Raw genomic sequence first — 21047 nt, 5'->3', positions numbered from 1 at the left:
CTGCCTCCCGAATCCAACTTGCTTCTTGGGAACTTTTAAATTGCAAAATCTCAGCAGGCATCTGCCATGGGAAGAAAAAAGAGGTTTCCTATATGCATTCAGTATGTATATTTTAAAGGGTGCTGATGCTAATAATGCATTGCAGCTCAGAAGAAGCAACCTTGAGGTTTCATACCTGTATTTCATCAATAATTGAGACATGGTATCTTATCTTCATAACACTACTCTGCACAGCTTCTCTTTGACCTACAAAGCCAGACTGAGTCCACTAAGCAGATATTGATGCCTCCCCTCCCAAATTTCCTTTCATTTGCTTGTTTCATAGACAACTTGAGAAAATGGGTTAATCAAAACCTGGTCCAAATATGGCTGGGATCATCAGACAATTCTGCAGAGAAAGCTGTCTTAAGAATCCAGTTGATCATAGGGATGCAAGATAATTCAGCAAAAAAAGTGGGGGGAATGGAAATGGAAATGGGAGCAAGAATTGGCAGTGTTTGTTTATTCGTCTGGTGTCTGGAACAGAAATCAATCCGGTGAATATGACTGGTATTCATTGCTGCTGTTGATTTCAGTCCACAAATGATATGTAATTGATTATGCTCCTCCCACCCCCACCGCCTATATGCATTGCATTTCCTTTGCACTGACATGAACATAGCGGAATAATGTAATCACAATAGGCAGGATTCACCTAACCAGCCCTTTCAGTACAAATCCTGTGCAAGGACTTTTCCTTGCACAAAATGGGGTTCTCCCTTCTCCTCCACTGCATGCCCCATGCTCCCCAGAATTGACTCCCCCTCCCTTCCTTCAACAGCATGTTGGCGGGCAGAGGGGGAGCATATGGCAAGCAGGAATGCTTGTGCAGGCGGAATGAATGAGTGCCACCAAATCTAATTTATATCATTTCGTTTAATTAAATAGGCAAACTTTGTATGTCGTGTCATTTTGTCACAGCAGGCAGTGAGATGAATAACGTAGATTTTGGTGGAAGATGAGCAGCAGCAGAAAGGGAACAGTGCTGCATGCAATATATGCAGGAGAGAATGGAGAGCTGAAAAGTGGGGAGGAATTTTTTGAGCAATGAAAATATTTGTGGTATTTTTTATTAAAGATTTTCTTGGTCTACAAAAGTATGTGCAATGTCTCTCTCTTTTTTTTCAAGTAACATTTTTTACAGATCAGTTTTGTTTGTTGAGACATTTTTTACAGATCAGTTTTGTTTGTTGAGAGAGGTGGAGGGGGGAGAAGTGAGTGGGGGTGGGGTCGGGTGGCAATGTTTCTATTTTATTTAATATATGTGGGGTTTTGTGTCAGCATCACTTGTACAGGTTCTTTGCTATTCACTTGTGTTCCTTTGGTGGTGAGAGAGGTTGGGGTTGGCCTAGGGTGTGGTTGTTCATTTGTGATTGACCGTGGTGATTTTTATTTTCATGTGTGAGTGGGGTGGGTGAGTGTTTTGGGTCAGGTTAGCCATATTGATTTGTATGCTGTTGGTGGATTTTTGTTATTGTCTTGGTGGGCTGTGTATGTGATGAAGGGGAGCCATACCAGGGTGAAGGCGTCTTCTATTTGTCTCCGTGTCAGTTTTAGTTTATTGGTTAATTTTTCTAGTAAGGCTGTTTCCCATACTATTTGGTACCATTGGCCCATGCTTACTCCTGACAAGTCTCTCCAGTGTCTGGCTATGATGCTTCTGGCTGCTGAGAGTAGGTGGGTTATGAGTTCTTTATGGCTAGTTCTGGAGTGATTTCTAAGACTTGCTTAGTTATTTTACATATTTCTTGTATAACTGTTGGATTTTTGGGCACTCCCACCACATGTGAAGGTATGTGCCTGTGGAGGTGCACCCTCTCCAGCATTTTGGTGAGGTTCCTAGGCATTTCAGCACTAGTTTTATTGGTGTTAGGTACCACCCGTAGGTGAGTTTCAGAGTGAGTAAATGCCAAATTGGTGCAGTTCTGGTGGGGAAAAAAATCTGATGATAAAGGTACAGAATGACAACTTGTAAGCATTCTGTTTCAACTTGCAACACCCTTCCTATTATATAGCTATTTGCTTTATCACTCACTCTTCATTGTACAGACCCCAGAATCATAAAGCAAAAAAAATATTTTTTTTTCATATCTATAATAATTAGCAGGTTCTCCTGCTCTTGTTTGGGTTGCTCCCCAACCATCTAACATCTCCTTCACCACCCTCCAACACTGCCCATGTACTCACAGCTCCTCTGTGTTCCTCCATTACTGCTTTATTCAAAACTCCCCTGTCATTTAAAACCACCATTTTACAACCTGCCTTCTCTTTTGTTCCCCTCTGCTGTCATGGCTTCATGCAAATCCATGATTCTTATATGTTATCAGTCCTCAAGTGGGAGCTGTGCTCTGACAACATGCAAATCCTGGATTGTGACATGGCACGACAAATCCACCAGTGGGGGCTGTATGGTGACAGCTTACATTTTTATGTATACAGGAAGAAATAAGGACCAGTATGTGGGCCAATATAGACCCATGGATCCATGGAGTTGTAGAAAAGTTCTATAAAAAAATTGGAACAAAATTTTCTCTGTAGGCCTTAAGCTATTTATTCATTTATTGCAAAGCAAAGCAATATAATCTCTGGCCTTACCAGAGAAAACAACAGATCAGTACACATCCATTTTCTTGATTGATGGCCAATAACTGGGAAGTCAAAGTTGGAAATGGCACTTGCATTAAATCAGACCTGAAGAACATTATAGGACATGGGTATTGCCATAAATAAAGGCAAATCTTCTCTTGCTCTGCCTTAGATTTGTATATACATTTGAGCCAAGTTTGACAAAGGAGCTGACCTTGTTTTCCAACCAGAAAATGAGATGTCTGACCTCTATCAATAGATCCTACATTTGAAAACACTGTTTGGACTATCATGAAAAAATAGTCAAGAAAGAAAGAGAAAGGAGGAAATGGCTAAATCAGGAATGACATGGACATAGGAATAGGCTGACCAGCAAATTTTGTGCTGCTTTGGTGTGACTGGCACTCAGTCATGAGTCCATTGCATCCCATTGTATATACAAATTTCTGTGCATTCCCCCCCCCACCGGACTTTTATGTAAAATACAGCCTTTTCGATGCATTCACCAGTAAAGCATGCATCTTATCTGTAAAAATGTATATTCTTTGCACACTTTTTGCACACCAAAAGTGCATAATACTGAGAAGTGGATAATCCAACTAGGTGTTGGGTTCCAATCCACAAGCAAGTTTGAGAGTGTTGGGTCAGATTGGTCTGCTGTGAATAGTGGACCAATCAAATCTCTGCTCCATCCCCACACAGGGAATGGGGATTTGCTGGCACTGCTCCAGGATATGGCTGTGTGATCTCTCCTTGACTCAGTTAAGAATTTTCTTGATGCTCATGAGCTTTCCCAGAGATCTCTCAGAAAATAACTTTGCTTTTCTGAGAGTGGTCTTCTGGTTCATAATGTTGGTTTGTGTGTGCTGATGATGAGCACATGTGCGTATTAACTTGGTATAACACCACTCAAATTTGTACTATTCAATGCACGCCCCTCTCCCAGAACACCACATCTAGAAACTTACTTTATTAGGCCAAACATTTGTTACCCATTACTTCTTCTTCTTCTTCTTCTTCTTCTTCTTCTTCTTCTTCTTCTTCTTCTTCTTCTTCTTCTCCTCCTCCTCCTCCTCCTCCTCCTCCTCCTCCTCTAGCCAAGTAAGATGGTCTTCCACAAACACGGTTTTAACAATGAGTCTGTAAGTGACTGTAGAGGCCAATTCTGGAACCACACATCCATCCACAGTGGGGACATAGGTTTCTGGTGGGAGTTGATCACGGTGAGGGTTTGCCAAGCATGCCTTCCTCTTAGCACGTTTTTCCCTTGTGTCCTGAGTTCAAGTGTCTTCAGAGCCCATGACACCTTTGGTAAAGGCTGTTCCCCAGTTGGAGCACTCGCAGGCAAGTGTTTCCCAATTGTTAGTGTTTATACTACTTTTTTTAAGATTTGCCTTGAGAGAGTCTTTAAACCTCTTTTGTTGACCACCAGCATTACGCTTTCCATTTTAAAGTTTGGTATAGAGGAGTTGCTTTGGAAGACGATGATCAGGCATCACACACAGATAGTAACAAGTGGGGGGGGGGAGCGGGTCCTGCTGGCCATGCAGTAAACAGCAGAAACTCAGAGCTCCCAGAGAAAATATTTTAAAAGACAGATTTCTCACTCTGAAGAACAAGTATTATGAAGCAAAGAATACAGATCAGTCCTTAAGAACTTTTCAAGCAGGAATGTAATCTGGAGTAGTGAAATAATCAACACTACTACTTAATTTCTGGGCTAGATGCCAGCCCTGGGCCTGACACCAAACTTATCGCCTGGAAAAGAATTCAAAGCAAAGGACTTGTGAAGACAAAAATGGACAACTAGAAATGATTGGACCTCTTTCATTTGAACAGTAGAAGGAAAAAGGAATGGAACAATATCCAGGACAGTAAAATATTTGGAAATCATGGAGTAAATAACTGAATACAGTGGTACCTCGGGTTAAGTACTTAATTCATTCCGGAGGTCCGTTCTTAACCTGAAACTGTACTTAACCTGAAGCACCACTTTAGCTAATGGGTCCTCCCGCTGCTGCCATGCCGCTGGAGCATGATTTCTGTTCTTATCCTGAAGCAAAGTTCTTAACCTGAGGTACTATTTCTGGGTTAGTGGTGTCTGTAACCTGAATCGTCTGTAACTTGAATTGTCTGTAACCTGAGGTATCACTGTATAATTAATTGCTCTTACTGTACTTCTGGTCTCCGGACCTGAAACCTGATACCAGATAAGAGACTAGATTTAATTGAAGCAAAAGAACTTGAAAGGGAAAAACAACAATAAATACTACAAAGTAAAGAGGAGCGGGTAAAAGTCAAGCCAAGAGATATTCACATTAAACTGTAAGGAAATTAGTGTGACTTTAAGGCACAGGACATAGCGATTCGGTGTCACAACTGAGTTGGCTAGATGCCAATAGACAAGTCCCATGAGGCAAACCAAACCAAAATAAATTGGGTAAGGGAAGGGGAGCACCTATCAGATCGAAGTGCCCAGTGATTAACCAGAGCTTAATCAATAGAAGCAATTATGGCAAGCAGACAAGAGAAACAAAGTGGAGATGGAAGTAAGAAAAATGAAAAAAATGGAAATGGAACTCAGAGGGGGAGTGAAGAGGACTTGGGGGCAAAATATAAAGAAAAAAGGCATCAGGAACCAGTAGACATCTTGGATAAAATGCAATAAATGATGCAGAAAGGCAACGAGATTCTCAGAATCAGGGAGAAGCTGATGAAAATATTTCCATCTCATTGGAAACAATGGCAGGGAAATGGTGGGGGCATTTAAAATGCAAATTGGAGCTCAAAAGTGTCATTTGTCTTCACTTCGTCACTGCCAGTGAAAGTCCAGTAGAAGAAGAAGAAGAAGAAGAAGAAGAAGAAGAAGAAGAAGAAGAGTAGTTTGGATTTGATATCCCGCCTTTAACTCCCTTTAAGGAGTCTCAAAGCGGCTAACATTCTCCTTTCCCTTCCTCCCCCACAACAAACACTCTGTGAGGTGAGTGGGGCTGAGAGACTTCAAAGAAGTGTGACTGGCCCAAGGTCACCCAGCAGCTGCATGTGGAGGAGTGGAGACGCGAACCCGGTTCCCCAGATTATGAGACTACCACTCTTAACCACTATACCACGCTGGCTCTCACACTGGCCCAAGGTCACCCAGCAGCTGAATGTGGAGGAGCGGAGACGCGAACCCAGTTCCTCAGATTACGAGACTACCGCTCTTAACCACTACACCACACTGGCTCTCAGTAGGACTTAAAGAGTCCTGTCTTGCCTCCCAATGCAATGAGAGACTCTTAGGTGTACATAAGAAAGAAAGCTTTATTCATAGCTTACAACAATTCAGGTCAGACTAAAGGCACAGATCACCAAAGGCATGACTAAGACTTCAAGAAACATCAAGGCTCCAAAATTGGACAAAAGCTGTAAAGATTATCACAAAATATGTGAAGCCTAAAGACAGCTATCCTTTGACATTCATACTACTCAGAGTTTTGCGATGTAGTTTTCCAACCCAACCAAAATACATTTATTAAGAGAAAGTGTGCATAAATACATATATCTAAGTGAGCAAGGCATACAAAGATGGCTTTATATTGGGGAAAATTGTTTGCAAAAATGTATATATCAGTTAAAATTGCATGCTAACATTTGTTTATTAGGAGAAATTTGCTAAATGGCTGACAGGTCTTCATGAGGGATTTTTTAAAAAAATGCAGAAATGTGGAGAACTGAATTTAAGATTGGAAAAAATGAGAAACTGAGAAGAACCTAAATTGATAAATTCACGCATCTTTTTTCTGAGGTGTGAAGGCACAACTATATTCAAAGACAAATTAATTGAGTTGTCACATCTTGCATTTAATACTATTAGAGTTCATGAAAATATTCCTGGATTAAATGCACCCCAACTGGAATTGAAGTCCTTTTGTGTCTCTCCTGCCCTCAGATTAAAAGGTAAAGAAAGAAACACCTTCAATTTGTGTTCTATCCCAAAATCTTTCAGGCATTTATTCCCTTGATTGTCATGTTAGGAACACTAAAAGGACTGAATGACAAGCATCACTAAGTCCCAGGCCCACCAGCCTTTGACAGGGCTTTCATAACATTTTCCCTTAAACTACAGTGACTGGCAAAAGGTAAATATGTTCTGACACTCACTGATCTTGAAGCCCCAGCCACGTAACCTGACCCACAGTTCCAGTGTCTACTGATAGTTGGAATAAGGGAGTTATGTGGCTCCAGGTAGAGGGTGCTTGTCTTTTTAGCAGTGGTTTGCAAACTTCTGGCCTCCAGGAGACCCTTTTCATACCATTTCACCCTGGGTTTCTGCTGTAATTGAAAATGCAGTGAGCATTCAATCCTGTGCATTATAGATGAAAGGTCGGCAGTTGGAATCCCCACAAGGGACGTGGGTGGTGCTGTGGTCTAAACCACTGAGCCTCTTGGGCTTGCTGACTCAGTCAGTGGTTCAAATCCCCGCGATGGTGTGAACTCCCGTTGCTCTGTCGCAGCTCCTGCCAACCTAGCAGTTCGAAAGCATGCTAGTGCAAGCAGATAAATAGGTACTGCTGCAGCGGGAAGGTAAATGGCATTTCTCTGTGCTTTGGTTTCTGTCATGGTGTCCCATTGCACCAGAAGCAGTTTAGTCATGCTGGCCACATGACCAGGAAAGCTGTCTGTGAGCAAACGCCGGCTCCATCAGCCTGAAAGTGAGATGAGTGCTGCAACCCCATAGTTGCCTTTGACTGGACATAACCATCATGGGGTCCTTTACTTTTTACCTTTACAATAGCTCAGCTCAGGGAAGTTTTTAACGTGTGATTTTACTGTATTTTTGGTTTTTATGGAAGCCGCCCAGAGTGGCTGGGAAGGCCCAGCCAGATGGGCGGGATATAAATAATAAATTATTATTATTATTATTATTATTATTATTATTATTATTATTATTATTATCTGGTTTTGCATACAGGAGGTCCCAATTTTGATCCCTGGAATCTCTAGGTAGGTCTGAGAGATAACCCTCTCAGAAACCCTGATAAGCCACTGCAAGTCACAATGCCAAGCTAGTTGCACCAAACAGCTGACTCAACACAAGACTCCTTCCAATGTTCTATCATTCATGGAAGCATTCTGAGGTAAACTCTCGATTTGGCCTCACCATAGCTTCATGTAAATTGAAAATGAACCCTAGAACAACTGCCCTGTGGACAGTTGTTTATTCCAGAGGAAGCAAACTACCTCTCAAGAAAGCTTCTGACAAAACCCTAGTAGTTTTTGGGGAAGTCTGTCCACAGAGCCTAGGATTTGCCAATCAGAAGGTCGGCAGTTCGAATCCCCATGACGGGGTGAGCTCCTGTTGCTTGGTCCCTGCTCCTGCCAACCTAGCAGTTCGAAAGCACGTGAAAGTGCAAGTAAGATAAATAGGTACCGCTCTGGCGGGAAGGTAAACAGTGTTTCTGTGCGCTGCTCTGGTTCGCCAGAAGCGGCTTAGTCATGCTGGCCACATGACCCGGAAGCTGTACGCTGGCTCCCTCGGCCAATAAAGCGAGATGAGCGCCGCAACCCCAGAGTCGGCCACGACTGGACCTAATGGTCAGGGGTCCCCTTACATTCACCTTTATGGTTCCCCCAGAGCACAGATTTGAAAGCCACTGCAGTCTCAGTTCCGAAAAACCTTCTCACCACTTTGGGTTTCTAGTTGGCTGGGTTACTTCTGGTTTCTGTCCTAGCCCACCCCTCAGATATCAAGGCTGGACCCAGCAGCACCACCATGATTTTCATCTGATCACAAAAAGACACCACAATCTCATTCATTATATGATCACTGCATTTTTTTGGGGGGGGGGGGGTCCAAATCTTGCAATATTTGCAGAAGCAACATCATTAGATCAGAACAAGCAGCTGCTGCTGGGCCCAGGAAGACTCTCCTCCAGAAAAGCGCAGAGACTGGAGATCATGTCGACTAGCTAGATGTGTCTATGTGTTTGTGTACATTAAAATAAATGCATTCATTTAAGATTGGGCAAGCAGTGTAGAGCCCCCCTCCTTGCCTTCAACCACTGCAGAGAACCAAGCATGCCAACAACGCCAACAATTTGACCTGGACTGATGCACTCCTAAAATGTAAGAATACTAAATAGATGTCTGTGGTTGACACTTGGTGCTATTGTCTCTCCCCCCACCCCCTTTTGTATGTTTGAAAATAAATTTTGTGATACAGTCTTTTCCTCTAGGTATGTTGCCAAAATGACTCTCATTCCATGGGGTGGGAAAACAGCAGCTTCTAGAGGTTTCAGGAACTTGTGACAAGCTGGTTCTTAGGCTGTTTCACACACTTGCTCACCTGTGCCTTTTATTATCTCCATTTACATATGAATTTACACATCCCATTGATGCAATCCACAGACAGACTGTTATATTTAGCTATGCACTGCCACCCGTTCCCAGTTCCTCCACCCCTCTGCTATCAGGCATCAGAGCAATAAAATAAGAGAAGTGGCGATAAAGACTTCCTAATTCTTGGAATAAAAATGTAACTGCACTTCATGTTCTATTTAACGTCTTGTGCTAACATAAGCTGCAGCATATTTTGATTCACTCTGTCACTGCCTCATCCCCTGCCTGATGCATTTAAGCAGACATGGTAAGATCTCAATTCCACTTAAATATTTGCATTTTTTGTACACTTCGTATCATCTTATCATCATAACAATCTGGATATGTTTGGAGCTCTTTCAGCGCAAGCATAATCAGAAGGAGGGCACTGTATTTCCCAGGAGTCCCATTGTTGCTAGGAAGTCATTTTTATTCAGAAAGCTGGAAATCGGTTTCTTGGTTTCTTATTGTGAGAAGGCACATAAATATATTAATAGCTTTAAAAAAAAAGTAGCAGGAGAGACCAACCATGATGAAAGGGGTATTCTTGGGTAGTGTGAAGGAGGTTTGGCAGCCTTTTGATGTTACCTTTTAGGGCATGGTATCAGGTGGCAGGTTGTCAGGAACAGATAAGACAAGGAAAAGTCCTTACCCTCTGCTTTTTATTCAATGTTTACAGAGAGAGGCTTGAGAATGCAGCCTCTTGGAATACAGTGGTACCTTGGGTTAAGAACTTAATTCGTTCCGGAGGTCCGTTCTTAACCTGAAACTTTTTTTTTTCAAGAATATTTTTTTTATTAACCGACCAATCACATCAAATCAAACCAAATTACATAAATTCCAAATTACACAGCCGAATTTTAAATTTTTGTTGGGGGTACCCATATTTCAAGTTCCGAAGGGGATCCAATCAACTTCTTGCTTCTTGCTGCTGTTTTAATGTCCACAAATCTAACCTTATGATGTTCACAGTACTATCCAGTCCTTTCTTATTGTTTTTCCACATCTCTTGTTGTTATTTTCATATATTTTTCCTTTCTCTTTGTGACCTCTGATAGTCTCCACAAGCTGGTTAAAACAGTTTGTAATCCAGCGTGGATATATTTTTCTTTTTATCCAGTAGCCATATCCAGACGTTTTCCATATAACATCACTTCCATACATCAAAACAGTCTTAGCGTCATTAATCTTCACCAATCTGCCTCCTTTCTCAAACCTCTGAGGAGATTCACCAGGAATGCAGTCTGAAAACAAGTCTGTTCCTCCTCCCAGCTATAAATCCTTTGGCAAGATGGTGACTCCGAATTAATTGCTGTGCCATTCCAAAAGCTCTTATTGCTTCTCGATCTCCATAAAGCATACTTTCGGTTAAAGTTTATCTCCACACAGACCTTAATCATCCTGCTTGGGTCAGTTCAACCGACGGTTCTAGTGAGGAGGCGTTCTTGGTAAATCACATAGAAGGAAAGTAAAAAAGGTCCCCCCCCCCATTCAGTCCCGTTGTCAACATACCCAGCCTTTGGTGTATCTTCATCGTAAAATATTCCTGTTTCTCCAACCTGTCGTCTTCTTTCGCAGAGGTCCCTTAAATTAGCAGTCTCACTCCCCTTCTTGACTTGAAATATGTGCATTTGCTTCTTTTGCAATTAATCATTCCAAATTGCTGCAGCTAGTGCGCTATCAGAGACAGCGTCCAGGAGAGCTGAGGTCTACACGGGGGCATTCTGCCTAGTGCCCTCACCCCCCTTCTTTCAAATTTGGGGGTGATTTATGGGCACAGCAGGCAAGGGCAGTGTTCCCCATTCCCTTGGGGCAACAAGGGAGGCTGCCTACTCACATAACAGCCTCTTAATTACCCCGTGTGGGTCGGAGAGATGGTATTGTCGGCCATCTTCCAATGCGCCCCTAGTGGCCCCCCAACCTGAAACTGTTCTTAACCTGAAGCACCACTTTAGCTAATGGGGCCTCCCTCTGCTGCCACGCTGCTGCTGCACAATTTCTGTTCTCATCCTGAAGCAAAGTTCTTAACCCGAGGTACGATTTCTGGGTTAGCGGAGTCTGTAACCTGAAGCGTCTGTAACCTGAAGTGTCTGTAACCCGAGGTACCACTGTAATGGCATTGTACTGAGTAAATCTTCACCCTCCCTTTTCCCCCACTTCCTTATTCATCAACAGCACACACACACACACACACCCCTTACAGTTGCCACTTAGGCCATCTGTCTCCTAGCTCTAGCGGTGAAATTACCCCTTGGGTGCCTGGTGCGGCGCATGTGCCCAACAGCTGGGGGCAGGGCACACTGCGTGGAGCCTCTCCACCACCTCCCCCTCAGCTGTAGGGCAGCTGAGGGAGAGGTGGTGGGCAGACACAAGTCCCACACTGCCGTTTCAGGCAGCACGGAGCCTTCAGGCGCCCAAGCCACTATGTCACTCCCAGGAGAGACGTGTGGCTCGGGCATGCTGCAGGCCTTGCGGTAAGTGCGTCCCCCGTGGAGTGGCGCCCAGTGCCAGCCATGTTTTGTTACGTTTGTTGACTGAACTACAAAGTTTCATGACTCCGATTTTTTTAAATTATTTTTTAAAACTCATATTTTGGGTCATGTTGTCACTCCTCCTCATTGATGACACCCAGGGAGGACCACACACACCCTTCCTCGCCACTGCCAAGCTCTTTGCTCTCCTACTTTTAAGGCTTGCCAGGTTCTGGGAGATGGTGGGTCTGGAATGCTTTCTAGTGATAACGTGTCAGCCAACTGCTCTGGCATTGCCTCTTCCTCCTCTCCCTTTATTTCCCAACTTTCACCCTCATCTTCCTCTGAGCTGTTGTAATTCTGAACTGTCTTCCTCTTCTCTGGAAGGGTCAGGCTGGGGAGACAGTCTCCACCATCCCTGTCCCTGCCAGACGGTTAATCACTGCAGTGTGTGCTTCTCCTTTACCGGATTGCAAGGTTCAGATTAAGCATTTGTACAACTGCAGTCCAAAAGTGCTCACAGCATCTTTGTGAGGGAGAAAACCAGAACTTGTCACACCCTTGAGACCTCATTGGCTATATCCTTGTGACTTCCTAGCAGCCCTGCCAGCCAGATCCTCATCTTCCCATGCCCACATGGCACCATCTTGTTTCCCTCTTGAAGATGGACATCCCAACTTGAAGGAGCATTGTTCTTAATCAAGGGTATACTCCTTTTGGGGGTGAAGGTTAAGACACAGCAATGCTTCTGAAAACCAGTTGCTGGAAACCACAGGTGGGGAGAGGTCTCTTGTGCTAGAATCCTGCTTGCTGGTTAATAATAATAATGACCACTCCTCACATTAAACGAGGGGTGCCCTTTGCATGGATGCACGCAGCCCCTGGACCCAGTGCGGCTCCATCAGCACAGGCTTGGCTTTGCCTTCCCCCAGGTGGGATACCTGGAGGTCTCCGCCTACCTCAGTCAGTTGTCCAATCCCGCCTGGGGGAAGCGTTGCCAAGGAGACCAGGCCAGGTAGGGGAGGGCTCTACCTGCCCACACAATAGAGGGAGGATCTTACCTGGGAATCCTCAGTTGGCTCCAGAGCTTCTCCCACCCTACCCACCCTCAGTTAAGTCTTATTTTGCAGGTTAACCTTTTCTTCACAGGTATGCGGGTGCTGCTACGTCAAGGTCGCTGTTGAAGGGCCGGAAAGGAATTCCCCTGCATTGGCAGGTTTTGCCTTTCTCGTAGCAAAACGTCACAACTTTGGCGGTATCAGGCCTTGGGCGGAATCCTTTAGTCTATCTTCCCTAAATTGGGGGTGGGCGTGCAGTGGTGACCCACACCCCCTTCCTCTTTGCAGCGGCGATACTAGGGTTCCCTGTTAAAGGGGTTTCTGAGGGGAGGCTTTGACCGTACGCCAAGAGGTCGTCATTGCTCTCCCCTGCGACCGCGGCGTAACAGGGGTGGCTATCTCTGCTTGAACATATGTTCTTCAGAGCCAGCTCACCCCCCCCCCCACACACACACTGGATAACCCTAATGTTCCCTAGATCCCTGGCTGGGGACTGGGGAGGGATGATGCCCAATGCCTGAGCCAAGGTCTACTCACATCTGAAATATAAGGAAGTTGTGGCCAATTTAATCCCATAGCACATTGTCTTGAGTCGTTATTCCACATGAGGGGGGGCACTCAGGGTTTGGGGGACTCTGCCTGTCCATGCAATAATAATAATACCCATCTGGTTGCCCCAGCCACTCTGGGCAGCTCCCAACAACAACAAAAAACAGTAAAATAACACCACACACTAAAAAACTTCCCTGATCTGGTTGGCCACTGTGAGAACAGGATTCTGGAGGAGATAAGCCATTGGTCTGACCCTGATCTCATGTTCTTATGATGTGTCCAGAACTGTGCACAGTATTCCAAGCGTGGTTTCACCACAGATTTGTATAATAGCATTATGAAATTGGCAGTTTTCTTTCCAATCTTTATTCTAACGATTCCAAACATGGAATTAAAAAAAATAAAATCTGAGAAGGGCAGGTGATCATTGGGCATAACTTGGTCTTTGCTGGGGGCAGGCATTCCCTGAGAATCCGCTGTCTTTTTTTTCTACCACCCTACCCCTACAATTCCTCTTGTGGTTATCCCAAAAATAGTAAAGTCTTTCCTTGTGGGAGAACCATTGCAACTATCATTCTGAAATTTGACAGGCTGCATCCCTTCAGATACAGGGATGACCACTGACTTGGATGAAAAAAGGAACTAGATAAGTTCATAGAGAATGGAGGTAAGAAATATCACTTTGATGAGTAACTAGAGCATCCATGTTTAGAAACAGCCTATCTTTGAATATCATATGTTGGGACAAACAGCAGAGGAGCACTGCATTCATGTCCTGCTTGTGAGGTTCCTGGAAGCATTGAGATGACAGGCACAGTTTAATAGCCCAGTCATTTCTGAGCTGAGAGACTTGGGACAGAAGAAATGGAGGCACTGCATAAAAGAAAATATCCAACATTATTTAATAATAATGGTGATATTAAACTTGCTCCAGGCTGAAAGAGTACCATTTTCCTCCATTATAACTCCCCTTCTATCAATACAGCCCAGTGTCATTATATATCACCATAATATTCACTCACTGAAGGAAAAGCGTTGTATTGCTCATTTTTCTTGGGTAGGAGAAATAGATTTCTGGGCAGAAAGTGACAAAGAAAACTAAGTTCTGGTCAGGAGTCTTAAATAATTTCTCAGTTTGTTTTTATCATGATGTCTTGTGTCATTCATGAACTGGTTTCAGCAGAGAATATATTTCAGAGGAAAGATTTAGTGACCTCCATCTGATATGTTGATGCGGCTTCTATTATGAGTCCTAAAGGTCTCAAGACTGGGTCACCAGGCTGTTTTTGTTTTTGTTTTTTGCATTGAAAGGAGTGGTCCACATCTGTTATCATTTAAGATGATTGAAGGGTTCAGTCTTTGTAAATAAAGGGTTCAGTCTTTGTTATAAAGTTAAGCCTGATCTGCACCTTGATTATAAATTTGTGAGTCACATTTTTGTTAGTCACTAATAATTTATAATCAAGGTGCAGATCAGGCTTAACTTTATAACAGGCTTTACAAAGACTGAACCCTTCAAGCATCTTAAATGATAACAGATGTGGACCACTCCTTTCAATGCAAAAAAACACACACAAAAAACAGCCTGGTGACCCAGTCTTGAGACCTTTAGGACTCATAATAGAAGCCACATCAACATATCAGATGGAGGTCACTAAATCTTTTGTTAGTCACTAATATTTATATAAAAGGGACGTGGGTGGCGCTGTGGGTAAAACCTCAGCGCCTAGGACTTGCCGATCGCATGGTTGGTGGTTTGAATCCCCGCAGCGGGGTGCGCTCCCGTCGTTCGGTCCCAGCGCCTGCCAACCTAGCAGTTCAAAAGCACCTCCGGGTGCAAGTAGATAAATAGGGACCGCTTACCAGCGGGAAGGTAAACGGCGTTCCGTGTGCTGCACTGGCTCGCCAGATGCAGCTTGTCACGCTGGCCACGTGACCCAGAAGTGTCTGCGGACAGCGCTGGCTCCCGGCCTCTAGAGTGAGATGAGCGCACAACCCTAGATTCTGGCAAAAAGGGGTACCTTTACCTTTAATATTTATATTTCCCAAATGTCCCAATGCAGTTCTCAGTTCAAAATCCATAGCAAGATTTATTTCAAGAGTACTACAATCCTGTATTCACTTACCTGGGAGTAAGCCCCACAAAACACAAAGAGTGGGGATAGGGGGGAAATTCAATTCAGTTAGCCTTTAAACTTGACCCTACCTAATTCACACCTTCCAAAACAATAAGTGAACTGAAATTTGCAGTTTCTTTGCAAATTGCATATCTGAATTTTGCAGTGCAGTTCTCCAGTCAAGTAATACGTAGAAAAATGTACAGGCCAGAGTAGAGTGTGCATATAAATGCATATTAGTGAAAACAAAATTCTAAAAATTCATTACATTTTGCTTTGCAAAAATGTTTATATTAGACAAAGTTTCATAAAAGATGTGTGCATGAGGAACAATCCACACTAAAATGCTGATGAATTTTCATGAAGACTTTTTTCATTAACAAAATAACAAATTTAATTGAAAACATTAAGAACTGGACTTAAGATTGTAAAAACAAAACAAAAAATGAGAAATTAACTTTGACAGATAACAGCCATCCTTACTTCTGAGTGGACATGTGTATCATTGTACTGTAAGTTAACTATATGTGAATTCTTAATGTGTACCTTAGGCTGCTTCTTGGCAAAATTTCCACATTTTGCATTTGCCAGGTTTTTTTGTGGGAGGCTATTATTTAACAACCACTTACTGTGTAGTAGAATTTGCAGAGAATAAATTACAGAGAGTACCTGACCTCAAATTGCAGAGATTGCACAGAAAAGAAATCGAGAAAGAAAAAATTCAGGGATGGGGAAAACAGCAGCTTGTTAGAACCACAGAAATTTATGTCTCCCGGTGTCCAAATAACTTGCTTGTCAGTCACAGCTCACTATCTCAGCTTAACCTTCCTCACAGGGTTGTTGTGAGGATTCAATAATAAATAAATCTTACCTTTATAACAGCCATTTCATATACAACAGGCCCACAACTTACATGGGGGTAATGTACCATGGCTTCACATGCAAAGGCAAAATCTCACAAAGTCCTCAAGGACACTGAAACCGTCCCACAGTACTATCTCTACCTTAAAAAAACAAAAGGTAAAGGACCCCTGGATGGCTAAGTCCAGTCAAAGGCGACTACGGGGTTGCAGTGCTTATCTTGCTTTCAGGCCAAGGGAGCCAGTGTTTGTCCACAGACAGCTTTGAACCGCCAACCTTCTGATCAGCAAGAGCAAGAGGCTCAGTGGTTAGTAGTAGTAGTAGTAGTAGCAGTAGTAGTATTAATTTTTTTATACCCCGCCCATCTGTCTGGGTTTCCCCAGCTATTCTGGGTGGCTTTCAGCAAAATATTAAAATACAATAATTCATCAAATATTAAAAGGTTCCCTAAACAGGGCTGCCTTCAGATGTCTTCTAAATGTCAGATAGTTGTTTATTTCTTTGACATCTGGTGGAAGGGCATTCCACGGGGTGGGCGCCACTACCAAGAAGGCCCTCTGCCTGGTTCCCTATAACTTTGCTTCTTGCATTGAGGGAACTGCCAGAATGCCCTCGGCACTGGACCTCAGTGTCCAGGCAGAACAATGGGGGTGGTTTAGACCACAGTGCCACCCGCACCCCCAATATCCCTACCTTACCACGCTCTGGGAAGGTCACGCAAGGCCTCTGGAAGTCTAGAAAGCTGGGTGGGTGGGTGGGGGCTTAAAAACTCTTTCCATTGCAGCAAAAGCCTATCACAGCATGAGCTTTTAAAGTGTGCTGCTTTGCTAAACCTGATTCTCGGACAAAAGTCGTGCGAGATCTTGTGGGGTGAGCTCCTACCAACTGCTTGCTCTCCATTTGCTTGTTTGTTCGTTTGCTTGCTGATTTTCCTATTGCCTTTGCAAAGCTGCAATTGCGTAATAAATCACACATCAGTTGCAGGTCTACTGTATTATACTGCCAATCGCTTGGATCCAATGATAGCACTGGATATATAAAAGCCCTTTCACTTCTTTAAGGCAGGGCACTGAATTTCTCCCCGCTCCAGAGCCTCACACAACACTACACCTCCGGTTGTTTTGAGGATATTGCAACCCTCAGGAGTAGTGGGGAGGCAGAGGAGACTTCAGGGGGTAGAGGGCTGCCCAAAATTGGGGGCCCTGCCTTTCACAACAAGTGATTTCTGCTCATGCAGCCCCTTTGAATCTCAACTATCTCTGCCCTCCAATATTTCGCCAGATGGCAGATGAACAGTATTGGGAGAAGAAAATATGATATATGGAATAACTATCTCTAAACCACCACTGAAAGGTATAGCTTGTCATAGTAAGAAATTACACCATGATTGCTTCTAAAGGAGAAAATAGTGCCATTTTCTGTCTCTCCTATGACACATATCGGCATGGAAAAGCCATGTGCTCAACAGAGACTTCTAAAGAATCACATAAACACACACACAAACATGGAGAAAAGTTCTGATGGAATCAGTCCTATCAAAGGGACTATTGGGGCACATAGCAAAAAACCCTTTTAAATACAGTGGTACCTTGGGTCAAGTACTTAATTTGTTCTGGAGGTCCGTTCTTAACCTGAAACTGTTCTTAACCTGAAGCACCACTTTAACTAATGGGGCCTCCTGCTGCTGCTGCGCCACCAGAGCACAATTTCTGTTCTCATCCTGAAGTTCTTAACCCGAGGTACTATTTCTGGGTTAGCGGAGTCTGTAACCTGAAGTGTACGTAACTTGAAGCGTATGTAATCCAAGGTACCACTGTAGTCTCTGGTTCGTCTTCAGAAGAAAGCTTTTCTCTTCACTTCTTTTCTCTTTAAATGATGTCCCTGAAATGAAAGAGTTTTGGCAAGTAGGAAGTCTCCAAGGGTTTGTGGTGGGGGTGAATAACACTACATATAAGATGTGTTAAGGACTCTGTTGAATACTGAAGGGAGCAGCAATACCCCAAGAGGAAAACTTCATTTTCATGATGCGTCTCCCTCACTCTGTGTGCTTCCACCTCTGCTCCTCTTTCACAGCTGTAGCTCTACCTTCAAGTTTCTCTGCTGTTACTTCATGGTTCCCAACTCACACACTTCTTCTCATTTTGCAATGTGGTTTTGGTGCGTAAGAAGTGCACACCAAATATATATGCTTTACATCAATATGGCTATGTAATTTATGGGAAATACATTGTAAAGTATGGAAAACTACAGATTTTATGCTTGCTATTTAAATACAGAATTGCTGTGCATTCTTTCAGACAATCCACCAAAAGTGGGACAGAAAGGATCTATGACTGAGTGCCAGCAAAGCTAAAACAGAATTTAATCCCTTGCTTCCCTTCTGCGATTACAATTTCATCCAGAGCCCTGGTAACTGTGCAAAACGAAAGGGATGTTTTGTTTAACATGCACGCAAATGCTTTTCATTTGCTCTGGTTTGGTCATAGGATAATCACAAAAGGCTTGCTGGATCAATAGCCAATCTAGTCCAGCATCCTGTTTTCCTCGTGGCCAATCAGATGCCAGCCTGGTACTTCTGTTTCCTTGCCTACACCCACATCTCTTCAAAGCACTTTCCATGCCACTGTGTTTACAGTACTACCTAGGGGCATGTACATAATGCCATGGTCATACAAAAACAAATTATTTCCTGCAAAATCACAGAAGGCAAAACAAAGTCCTCCCCTCCCCCCCCCCCGCATCAGTTTTAAGGGTGACTACCCCAAAAGAAAACCCAGCTTCACTTCTCTAGCCATTGTATGACATAATATATTCTCATATAAAATTAACCCCTTAAATGTTGCGGCCTAGAAGGTCCAGAATATTGCCGTTACTATTAAGCATATTCAAGCCCCTACACTGGACCTAAATAAGGCTTCAATGAGATAATTGTTGAATTCCGCGTATCTCATACCCTTCAACATTTCTCTGATGAAAATAAGGATGTCCTATTCAATAATAATAATAATTTTATTATTTATACCCCACCCGTCTGGCCGGTTGCCCCAGCCACTCTGGGCAGCTTTCAACATAAATAAAAACATTAAACATAAAAGACTTCCCTGTACATTGCTGCCTTCAAATGGCTCAGGGTCAGATAATTTAGGGTTGACATCTTTCAAAAAGTAACTACCAGGACACCCCTAAAATTGTTGAGCTTTTTCTGGCAAAATGCCAAAAGACCACAATTTTTCCAATTGACTTGCCTAAAGCACTGCCTGGAAAATAGGGATACTTGGAGGGTCTGCTATCTCCCCATTTATTTCCAATATACCTTACTGAAGTATTTTTGCCTCCATGGCATGTGTCCTTGATTTCTGATAATACTTTTTGTTTTCCTAGATGGAGGGTAAAGAGGAATCTGTAACCCTCTTTATCACTAAGTTTTATCACAAAGTTCCTATTTGCTTTCATTGCTCTGCCCTCTTTTGCCTCCACCCCAGCCCGTGGCACATTCTGTTGCTCAGAACAGAATGTGGTCAGGCAGGATAAATGTTCCTCACCCCTGCTACAGACCCTCACCCTCCCTGCCATAGCACAGGGTCAGAAAACAGTCCAGTTTAAAAGTTGTCTATTTCTTCCATACCTGTACCCTTTTGCAGAATCAAAAGGACCCAGTGGATAGCATTCTATCCAATAAATTTATGCATTTCAGTATTTATTTGGTTTTAAATATTTGTCATACTTCTATTAATATGTTATTTAGCATTTTTATTTTTTATTAAATTTTAATAATACAGAAAAAGAAAAAGAAATGCACCCTACCAGTGCAAAAACATACAAAAATAAGGCTACTATTTACATACACAGAAATCCTTCCCACCCCCATATCTTCCCACCACCACACCCTTTGACCCCCCCTCCACAACATCTCAACTTCCTTATCTTATAGATTTGATACTATCATGGCAATTTTTAAATTTTAAATTTTGATCTCATTAGGACATCCCTAATTAATACTTTCTACTTTACTTCTTTAATCTAAGCATATCAACATATTCTTTCTTGAACAGTGTTTGTCCATGTGTTCTTTGAAACATTGCCATTCTGGTCTGAGTTTTTGGTTTGTCTTTCATCTTTTGTATGCAGTTAGCTTTGCCATTTCTATAAGCATTTTAGAGCATTACAGCATTTTTAATTTGGTAATATTTCTGTTTCACTTTTCCGGCTTCTGCAAGAAAATCATCTTTAAAAAAAGGAAGGGAAGAAAAGAACATCAGATGCTTTTGTCAAAAGCATGGATGTGTGCAATGCCGTTTATTATTTCGTTAAGACCCTTCCACCCGACATAACAGACAACAGATGCAGGAAAGCAAGGAGATATAAATACAAAAACATGCGTCAATTTGCTGACAGTGTCAACCCCTGTTTTTCCATGAGGCACATGGCAGAGATACAAGGAAGATGCAAGACACAGGAAAGCAAGAGAGATGCTATAAACTCTCCTGACCTAACCTCTTTTGTCAAAGAGACTGGGATGGAGGATTTTGCTATTGTTGATTTTGTGAGGGGAGGGGAGGCAGTATATTTGGGCTGTGAACCCTAACTGAAAATTGAAGAACACTTCCTTACCCTTCAAGTGACAAAAATAGAACTTCGCAGTTAACACTGGCTTGCTGCTCATGGAATCACACAGCAAAAATGGGTACCATCAGATTATCCAACCTCCCCTATGTCCCAAATCATACTCCAAAGGTGGATCTGGGGAGTGTAACCAGTTTGGTTGCACCCAGAGCAGAGCTTCTGGGGTTGCCGCAGCAGGTGCCTCAACTATGGAGTCCAACAGGAGAGAGGTGAGGACGCCAGATTTTGGCGTCGTACAGGATGCCACTGGAATTCGAGATGTCAAAATCTGCCACTGCACAATCCCACATTTTGGCAATAGGCTCAAGAGACATAAAAACAAAGTGCTGTAATCCTAAACCCACTGACCTGGGAGTGAGCCCCACTGAGTGTAGAAGGAG

General features: G+C 43.1%; 1 long non-coding RNA gene across 1 annotated transcript; it reads left to right on the top strand.

The window, feature by feature from the left end:
• Nucleotides 1–6479: 6479 nt before the first annotated feature.
• LOC307210164 lies at nucleotides 6480–20748 on the top strand. The gene is made up of 4 exons (XR_013835892.1): nucleotides 6480–6564; nucleotides 8628–8733; nucleotides 18342–18453; nucleotides 20262–20748. It is a non-coding gene; the product is annotated as an uncharacterized lncRNA (long non-coding RNA).
• Nucleotides 20749–21047: the final 299 nt, after the last annotated feature.

This window comes from Podarcis cretensis (assembly GCF_951804945.1).
Source record: "Podarcis cretensis genome assembly, chromosome: 2".
In the NCBI taxonomy this organism is placed as follows: Eukaryota; Metazoa; Chordata; class Lepidosauria; order Squamata; family Lacertidae; genus Podarcis; species Podarcis cretensis.
This window is presented reverse-complemented; position numbering and strand designations above follow the sequence as displayed.